This window comes from Sturnira hondurensis, unplaced genomic scaffold (genome assembly GCF_014824575.4).
Source record: "Sturnira hondurensis isolate 20B ecotype Veracruz unplaced genomic scaffold, ASM1482457v3 Scaffold0006496, whole genome shotgun sequence".
Taxonomy (NCBI): Eukaryota; Metazoa; Chordata; class Mammalia; order Chiroptera; family Phyllostomidae; genus Sturnira; species Sturnira hondurensis.
In genome coordinates, this window is record NW_028079127.1 from 6,894,473 (window position 1) to 6,903,608 (window position 9,136).

The following is a 9,136-nucleotide window of genomic DNA, read 5'->3' on the forward strand; positions in this document are numbered from 1 at the left end:
CTTTCAATTTTTTCTTTACTATAGATAATGCTGCTGTGGATATCTTTATACATAAAGTATAGTCCATATTTAGTAGAATTGGTTCCTAGAAAGAGAATTAGTGGGTAATAAGGTGTAAGTGTTTTGGAGATTTCAACTATAGAGTGTCCAATTACTCTCTTAGAAAGTATGCTAACACTTCTATCATTGTCATGTGGGCACTGAGTCCATGTGTTATTTTAAACATCAGAACCACGTGTATACATGTATTAAGTTGCGCATTATCATCCAAGAACCAGGCCAGACACTGGTTAAGGCAGTAAAGGTAGATTTTATTCAGAAACGATTGCAGTAAGGGAAAAGAGACCTCAGTGTAAACCGTGCTCAGTTCTGAATACGATAGAGATAGCTAGGGATTTATAACCGAGGAGTAGAGTTGGAGTGGGGGCAAAATGGGTGGATGGAAACATTACTCAGAGCAGGCCTGAGTGATCAGACATCGAGGGTGGGGGGTTAGGAGTTTGGTCAGATATTAAGAGTGATCAGATATCAAGGCTGGGAGAGAATCTCTCTAAACTGACTTGGCAGGATTTTCTGACAGAGGTCTATGCAGATCTGGCTTGGACAGAGAGGTGGCGAGACCGAGGCCTCGTCCAGAACAGGGCTTAGAGAAATCTGACTAAACTTTAGTTGAAGGGAGTGTTTTGTCCATATCCATATTTAAGTCCTTCTTCTCTTCTCTTCCTTTACATTCTAGATTTTAGTTTATCACTTCTTAACTTTAGCTAACCTCAAGGCATAGGCTTTCCAAAGAAGCTGCAGTGGAACTTCTAAACTCTGCCTTTGATTTGTGGGATGGTATAACTAGAGAGAGACAGCACCCAAAGCAAATTTACAAACCCTGGGGTCGATTCTGCTTACACTTCAACAGAGTAGTCACTTTTTAAAAATAGGAAGTTAAAGATAACGTTACAACGAGAACTGAATAGCATACATTTCTAAACTCTTAAACATTGCTATGCTTCTCCTTCTACAAGTAATTCTGGAAATTTTCTTTAGCCTAGATATATTTCATAGAAAAATATTTATTGAAGGTTCACATGCTCTTGTTGCCTTTCTTAATTTGATAAGGGCCCACATATGAGTCAGCTCAGTTTCAGCATAAAATCTGCCTGGAGCTCCCTTTTCTGATTCTCTGTGGAGTCCTGCTGCTCTGGTCCGAGTGAGGCAAACAAGAAGTTCTCACCATGCTCTTGGTTCCTTCAGGGTCTCTCTGCTCTGTTGACATGAGAGAATGATTCATGGACTTCCGCGGTTACTCTAGCGGCCATGCAGTAGCTAGGCAAAGATCTCTGTGCAAGTTGCAAATCGTGTGCAGGGAAGTCAGCTTTCATGTGGAGAGAGCATGTGTGCAGTTTCCAATAGCAACATAGTTTCACCTTCTACCCTTTAGCTTCCACCCTGCCCAAGAATGGGGAAGTTTCATAGTTGTGTGTTGGACTGTTCCACTCACTCAAGGAGGGCAGTCTTCTTCTGCCATTCACATGACAGAATGGCCTCGTCCTTTTCATTTCATGCTGTCCCATGGTCTAGCATGTTCACAGTTAATGTTTACTTCATTGTGATCCTAGAGAGTATGTATTACAGAGATGCCTTTTTGATGAGGAAATTGAGGGCCAGCATTAAGTAATTTGATCAAGTGCACACAGTTAGTAAAGGGAAGCAGTGAATTAAACTCGGGGTTCTCTCTCTTCTTTGTACTGATGACTCACACATCTTGTTGTGCAGTCGAATATCCACCCTACAGCAATCCATCTGTGCTTTAAAAATTTTTTTTAAATTTTTGCTCGAGTACAGTTTTCTGTCCTTTACTCCCATCCCAGCCCACCCCCCCAGTGCTCCCCACCTCCCTCCCATCTCCAACCCCCTTAGTTTTTGTCCGTGTGTCCTTTATACTAGTTCCTGTAAATCCTTCCCCTTTTTCCCCTGAAATTCCTCCCCCTCTTCTCTCTGGTCACTGTCCCCCTGTTCTCTATTCCAGTGTCTTTGTTTTTATTTTGCTTGCTTGTTTGTTTTGTTGTTTAGCTTCCTGTTAAAGGTGAGGTCATACGGTATCCATCTGTGCTTTTAAGCAGCCCTCTTGGGGATGGCCAAAGTTTGAGAACCATACTTTGATTCTGCTTACTCTCTCAGCCCATCACCCCCACACTCCAGCCATATTTTCATTATCTTGCTTAGGCACCAATAATCAAAAAATCATAAGCATGTTCACACCAGTATTTTCAATACTCTCACTCTTAAGATTTCCCTGTGAGCTAGTTCAGCCCAACCTACACCAAATAATGTTTGTTTTTCTAGTTTCTATTAAGTAGAACTTCAGAAAACAGAAAAATTGTGCTGGTGGGCATCCTAGTTTGTTGTTGCTCAGTGACACTTAAATCAGATCCTCTTTTATTTTGAGCAATGGCTTATCCAAAACTTTCACAATTCTCAAGCCACCCACTTATCCTGAGATCTGGTTTCCTACAAGGTTCAAATGCCAGGTTTTTCTGCAAATTAATGTTTTTGTTCTTTTTGATCCAATTTATCACTTCTGTCTCTGTCAAACTCCTATTCATCATGTAAGGTCCATCTCAAATATTGCCTTTTCTGTGTTGCATTTTCTTTTTTCTTTTATTTCTTTAATTTTTATTTTTATGTTTTTTTATTAAATACTTTTGAATTTTACTGTTGTTCAAATACAGTTTTCTGCCTTTTCCCCTATCCTGTCCCACCACTGAAGCCATCCCCACCTCCTTCTCCTGTTTCCACTCTCCCTTGGTTTTGTCTATGTGTCCTTCATACTTGTTCCTGTAAACCCTTCACTGTTTCCCCCCCCATTATCCCCTCCCCTATCTCCTCTGGTTACTGTCAGTTTGTTCTTAATTTCAATGTTTTTAGTTATATTTTGCTTGTTTGTTTGTTTTGTTGATTAGGTCCTAGTTATAGGTGAGATCATATGGTATTTGTCCCTCACCGCCTGGTTTATTTCACTCCGCATAATGCTCTCCAGTTGCATCCATGCTGTTGCGAAGGGTGGGAGCATTTTCTGACTCCTCCAAGAATCCCCTCTCCTCTGTGCCCCCTTGTTCCCTTACATATTATACCTTTCTTTCCCATTGAACTGTGAGGTGAAACAGTCTGTTTTCATATCACCTCTTACTGCCTCTCCTCTGTCTTAGCTCAGGCTGCTCTAATAACACATTGTAGACCGGGTAGTTGAATCAAGAGAACTTCATTGCCCAGCTTCTAGAGCAGGGGTGTCAAACTCACTTTCACGGGGTGGGGGTGGGGGGGGAGGGCATATCAGCCTTGTAGTTGCCTTCAAAGGGCCAAATGTAATTTCAACTCCTTAACAGTTAAGGAGTAGTTACATTTATATAGTTCTAAAATTATTTCAGCCCTTGGAAGGCAACTACAAGACTGATGTGGCCCCGGTGAAAATGAGTTTGACACCCCTGGTCTAGAGACAAGGATGTCCCCTCTGCTGGGAGCTGGTTGATTCATTTCCTGGTGAGGTCCTCTTCCAGACTGGCAGAGGGCTACCTTCGTGTGCTTTGTCATTTGTATGGTAAAAAGAGACTTGCTGGTCTCTTCCTTTTCTTGTAAGGAAACTAATCCCATCATGGGGACTTCCCCTTCAGGACCTCATCTAAATCGAATTACTCCGCAAAGGCCCCACCTCCTAACACCATCACAGCTGCAACACATGAATTTGGAAAAGACACAAACACACAGTCGATAAACCATCGAAATCAGAATCCCCATCTCAACTCATGTTACAGAAACACGAGGCTACATGGGTAAGATATGCTGTAGAGCTGAGGAACTTGCAAGAAAGAGCCCAGTTTTAAACCTGTGCTGGCTGGTGTCATAGCAGCTGGTGACACGAGCTACTGAGCACTGGGAAGGTGACTAGTTGAAATTGGAATGTGCGCGAAGTGTAAATACACACTGAATTTTAGACTTGGTATGAAACAAAGGATGCATAACATCTCAACACTTTTAATATTGATTCCATGTTCAAGTGGTAATATTTTAGATATATTGGATTAAATAGGATTTATTATAAAAGTAAATTTCACATGCTTCTTTTTACTTTTTAATGTACCTATGACAAAATTTAAAATAACATGGGTGATTTACATTCTATTTCTATTAGACAGTGATGTTTTAAATAAATAATGCTGTTTAGTATAAGTATAATGACTAATAGAAGCATGTACTGATAGAGTTTAGGAATATTTTCAACTAGGAACTTCATGTATAAATATGTATTTAAAAGAATATTTTGTTTTTTTTTACAATTCTCCAAAGTTTATAACTTCAAATTTTTATTAATATGAGATTAGGATTAGAAAGAAGTTGTTAGCAATGTCATTATTAGATGTTTTATAGATTCTCTATCAAATTCTTGTAAAACAATGAAAATATAAGGCATCTGCATTATTCAATTACTCCTATCCAAGTCACCACATTACAAGGGGGTATATGGCAGCTAAAGCAGTCATTAAACTAAAACAAAAACATTTGTTAGTGAATCTACATGGAATTACTTGCAATCCAAACATTTCTATTCCCTGATCACTAACCCTCAGTCCTTGTGGGGAGAGACACTATCTTTGCAGCTCTTTGCTAACTTCACAATACTATCCACCTCTTACAATACAAGGCAGCACAACAGAACAAAGCAATTGCAATGTGAGATTGGAATTCTTGCAAAAAGATTTAGGATTTTAGAAATTTATTAAAAACCTGTTGACACAATGTTGACTACAATTAAACTGGTTAATATTTGAAGAACAAATATACAAAATAATGACTCCATTAGTCTTCAAAGAGAGGATGATTTAAATGTCAAACTATTACAAGAAATCTTGGGAAAATTGATAAAGAACTCTGATTATATGTAAATAACCCTCTTTACTTTGAAAGTCAAATGTGAAGTGAAATTTGCAGTTTTGTGTTACCACACAACTTTTTAAAAAATTGTGCCAATCCCCTCAATGAACCAATCAACATTAATTTTATTCTTTTCTATTTCTAAGAATTAGTTTTAGTTGTACATCTCAGTTGAACATTTGTTAAATATGAAAAATTTCCAAATGTTTACTTCTGTTTTTTAAAAACCCATTAAATTTTATATTTTATTTTGAACTTTCATATTTAAATTATATTTACTTTAAACAGTTCTTTTCTGATACCAGTTATCCTAAGATCATTGTAATGTCTAAATTTAAAAATATATTATAAATTCAAACAAGATAAATATACTTTCTAAATCAATAAAAATGCAGAAATGAGTAAGTATTAACAGGTTTGTGCTTATGTTTATGAGGTCTTTACATCACATTGAACAACTTGAGTTGGTCATTTGTGAGTGAAACGTGTCAGACACCTGAGCATAACTCGTGTTTATAAGTAGAAACACAGGGTATGAATGGGCAAAGAGGTAATGTAGCCAATATAATCTCACAGCATTGAGACTTAATCAATGTTTACCGTATCCTAAATCTTTTTGCAATTACACATTTTCAGCCTAGTAAATGTTTCACTTCTAAGAAGGAAATGCTTTTGACTGGATCAACCTAAAGGAAGTGGTGGTTTCAACAACAGTTTCGCTGTTTCCTTTGAACATTTTAGCTGTCAGCTCCCCACCCCACCCCCTCGCTCAGCATGTCTGTCCACTGGTTTTGGGGCAGTTGTGTTTTTATAAGATTATTTGTATTTTAAATTATGCATAGGTAGATCTTTAGTATAAGTAAAAATTAAGGACCAGAACATGTCTTTAAAAGCTGTAGCTCATGACCACTGCTTGGGAGTGGAACGCTGTCCTTCTTCGCGCTGGCACAGAAGTCTCATTCTCTCTCAGCGTCTCTGAAACCACGACTGACTGTGCTGTTGTTAACTTGTGAGCAGGACACAGTGTCAGACCTTTCACAGTTGTTGATGAGAGGTTATCTTAGGCAATAAATGCCAATCAGCCATAAAGTAGGCAATAAAGAGCTTTATTGGGGTTTGCGCACCGGGGCAAGGTTCCCCCAGTCTCCAGGATGAGGTCAGGAGCGGTAGCGCCCAAGCAGGGAATGTAGTGGGGTTTTATTTTCGTTGGCTCCCCCTGGGAGCTGGGGATTGGTGCCCTCTGAACAAAGCAGCGATATAGCATTGGTGGTCTCTTCCTCGGACTCAGGTTACTGTGAGGATGTCTGTCTTGGCAAAGTCCAGCCGGAGCTTCCTTCTATCCCCGCCCACCCTAACAGTTGACATGAGGATCTTCAGATTCTTTCTTTATTCTCATGCTGGTTTTGAAAGTGGACTCATTTAAGAATATACTCATTCCACCGAACTTGTTGAATCTATTGACAGAAATGTGTTTCTTATATTCACTAATTATTCTTTTAGTTTCTCTAAGACCCTTTAGTTTCTCTAAGTTTCCCTTATTTTATTTTTAATATTAAAATTTTTTATTTTCTCTTTTTTCTTGGTCGGTGCCAGGGGTGTCCAACCTGTTGCCCATGGGTTGCCTGCACCCCAAGATGTCCATGAATAGGGCCCAACACAAAATCATAAATTTACTTAAAACATTATGATATTTTTTGAGTGCATGATTACATGTCACAATGTATTTAATGTGTGGCCCAAGATAACTCCTTTTCTTCCAGTGCAGTGCAGGGACACCAAGAGGTCGGACACCCTGGTAGGCACAGCCAAGATTCACTAGGGCTTCCAGTTTTGAGGAAGGTTAAAGTCTTAGGCCAAAGTCAGTGTTAGGACAGCTGAACTAGGAAGAGACAAAGGATTGAGAATGAGCCAGACAGATCAGAAATCGAACAGGAAATTTGCAGTGGGTTCTGTCGAAGGTAATTGATATCTAAGCTCAAAGTCAGCAGAGATGCAGCCAAACAGACATGTGAACAAATGAGTTGGGACTGATAGTCCTTTTGTGAGGCAGACATCTGTCACCAATGAGACTGTAGCTTGCAACTTCACTAATAAATGTGGAAATGTAGAAGGTCATACTTTTATTTAAAAGAAAATGAACAAGAAAAATAGAATTAAAAATATATACTACAGGGGTGGGCAAAAGTAGGTTTGCAATTATGAGTATGTGAAACAGGGTTTATTCCTGTATTGATATTATTTATTTGATGCAGACACCAGCCCACAGTGTTCGTATCGTTATGGATGAAATGAGACATTCACACGGATTACCGAGTCCTATGGAGGAAGAGGGCGGGCATGGCTTTTCTCTCAAGGGGAGCAAAAGCCCTGGCCCTTGCTGGGACCAGCCTTTATTGGGTTTCTTGGATGGTCCTCATTTACTGTGCACAGGTTGCTTTAGGTGGTTACCTTTTACAGACAACAAAGCAGCCAATGCTGCTGATCCCATACAGAAGAGGGATATTTGCAAATGAAAAGGGCAAAAGTGGTTGAACCCATTACACCGGTCATAGGAGGGTTTAGTGTGGTTTTTAGGAAGTTACTTTGCAGTAACTGTTTCCAACTGGGAGCTGGGCCCATGCCATGCAGAGGGGGCTTCTACATTTATTAATTATTGTATTTTTATTATTAACCTATGTTTGCCCACTCCTGCATTTGTTATGTTTAGAAAAAGGATGCTATCTTCTTGTTCTGAGCTACACAGGTATACTAATACTAAATCACTGATAAATATAGTTGACTTTCAGAGGTTTGTGTGAGAGACTCAGATCCAGTCCATTAAAATAGCTGTTTCAATTTGAGAGAAGGTGCTTGTTGCAAGCAAGGTGCTTGTAATTTTCTGAAATAGTTCAAAAGTACGACAATAATGCAGTGTCAATATTTCCAGTCCTGCCAATTTTCCTGCTCCATCATCCTTAGCATACGTTTTTTTCATTCATACTTTTATGATCACAAGACAGCTGCTGCATCTGTGGCTTCAGGTCTATACTCCAAGCACAAAGAAGGAGGGGGGGAGAAAGGATGGTGTCTGTATCAGACTGGGGATACAATGGGTAACTTCTGCTTTGTGTAGGGAGCAGAAAAGTACAAGTTACCGGAGGAGAAGTTATTCAGAGAAATCTCAGCATCCCAGCCAAGGCGCCTGTGATGGATTGGATTGAGTTGCTTCAAAAGATACATGGATGTCCTAAACCCTTGTACCTCAGACTGACATTTGGAAATGGCGTCTTAACAGATGTAATCAAATTAGAATGCATAGTAGGATAGACTCTAATCCAGTATGCCTAGTGCCCTTATAAGAAGTGAAGGGATGCAGAGAGGAGAATGCCGTGTGACGACACAGACGCAGACACAGAGAGAGAAGACCCTGCCTAGGGGTAGGTGTAGGCAGAGATTGGAGTTGCGCTGCCACAAGCCAAGAAATGCCAGGTCTATTGAAGCTGAAGAGGCAAGAAGGCATCATCTTTTAGAGGCTTCAGTGGAATGTGGCCCAGCCAAGCACCTTGATTTTGGACTTCTAGCCTCCAGAAATGTGAGATAATACATTTTGCTTGTTTCAAGCCACCAGTTTGTTGTACTGTGTTGCAATAGCCCTAGGAAACCAATGCAATATTTGACTTGGATTTGGGAGATGCTAATTCTTGAGTGCCAAAACTGGAGAGAATAATAGTAAAGTAGAGCTACTTAGAGGAAGGTTTTCTTGGGAAGGTCATCCTGGAAGGGTAACAAAATAGGCATTATAAAGGAATCAGAAGTAAAAGTAGTAAAGAAATAATTAAAACCAAATATTGAGGGGTTTAGAACAAAATAAGCTTTTGAAGCATTATATTTATAAAATATACTATTTTTCGTTGCTTTTAAATTTTGTAAACAATTCAGTAGACTACATCTTACTAAACCTGCAATTTTAATCTGTTTTTAAAGAGTGGTAATTATGTAATAAATGTTCAGTAAACTTGATGTTATAATTTTGTTACCGAACAGGGGCCCAAGGCAGGGGGCAATACTTGGCCCACCGAGGGATGCCAAAAACTGCTACAGAACAACAGGGGCCCCTCCCAAGGACAATACACTAATACCTACTGGGCTCTTCTGTCCGCCGCTGCCAATTGGAAAGACATGTCTCAATGCCAGAGATTTGTGAAAAGGAAACAAAATGTTTATTTAATGCTATTCA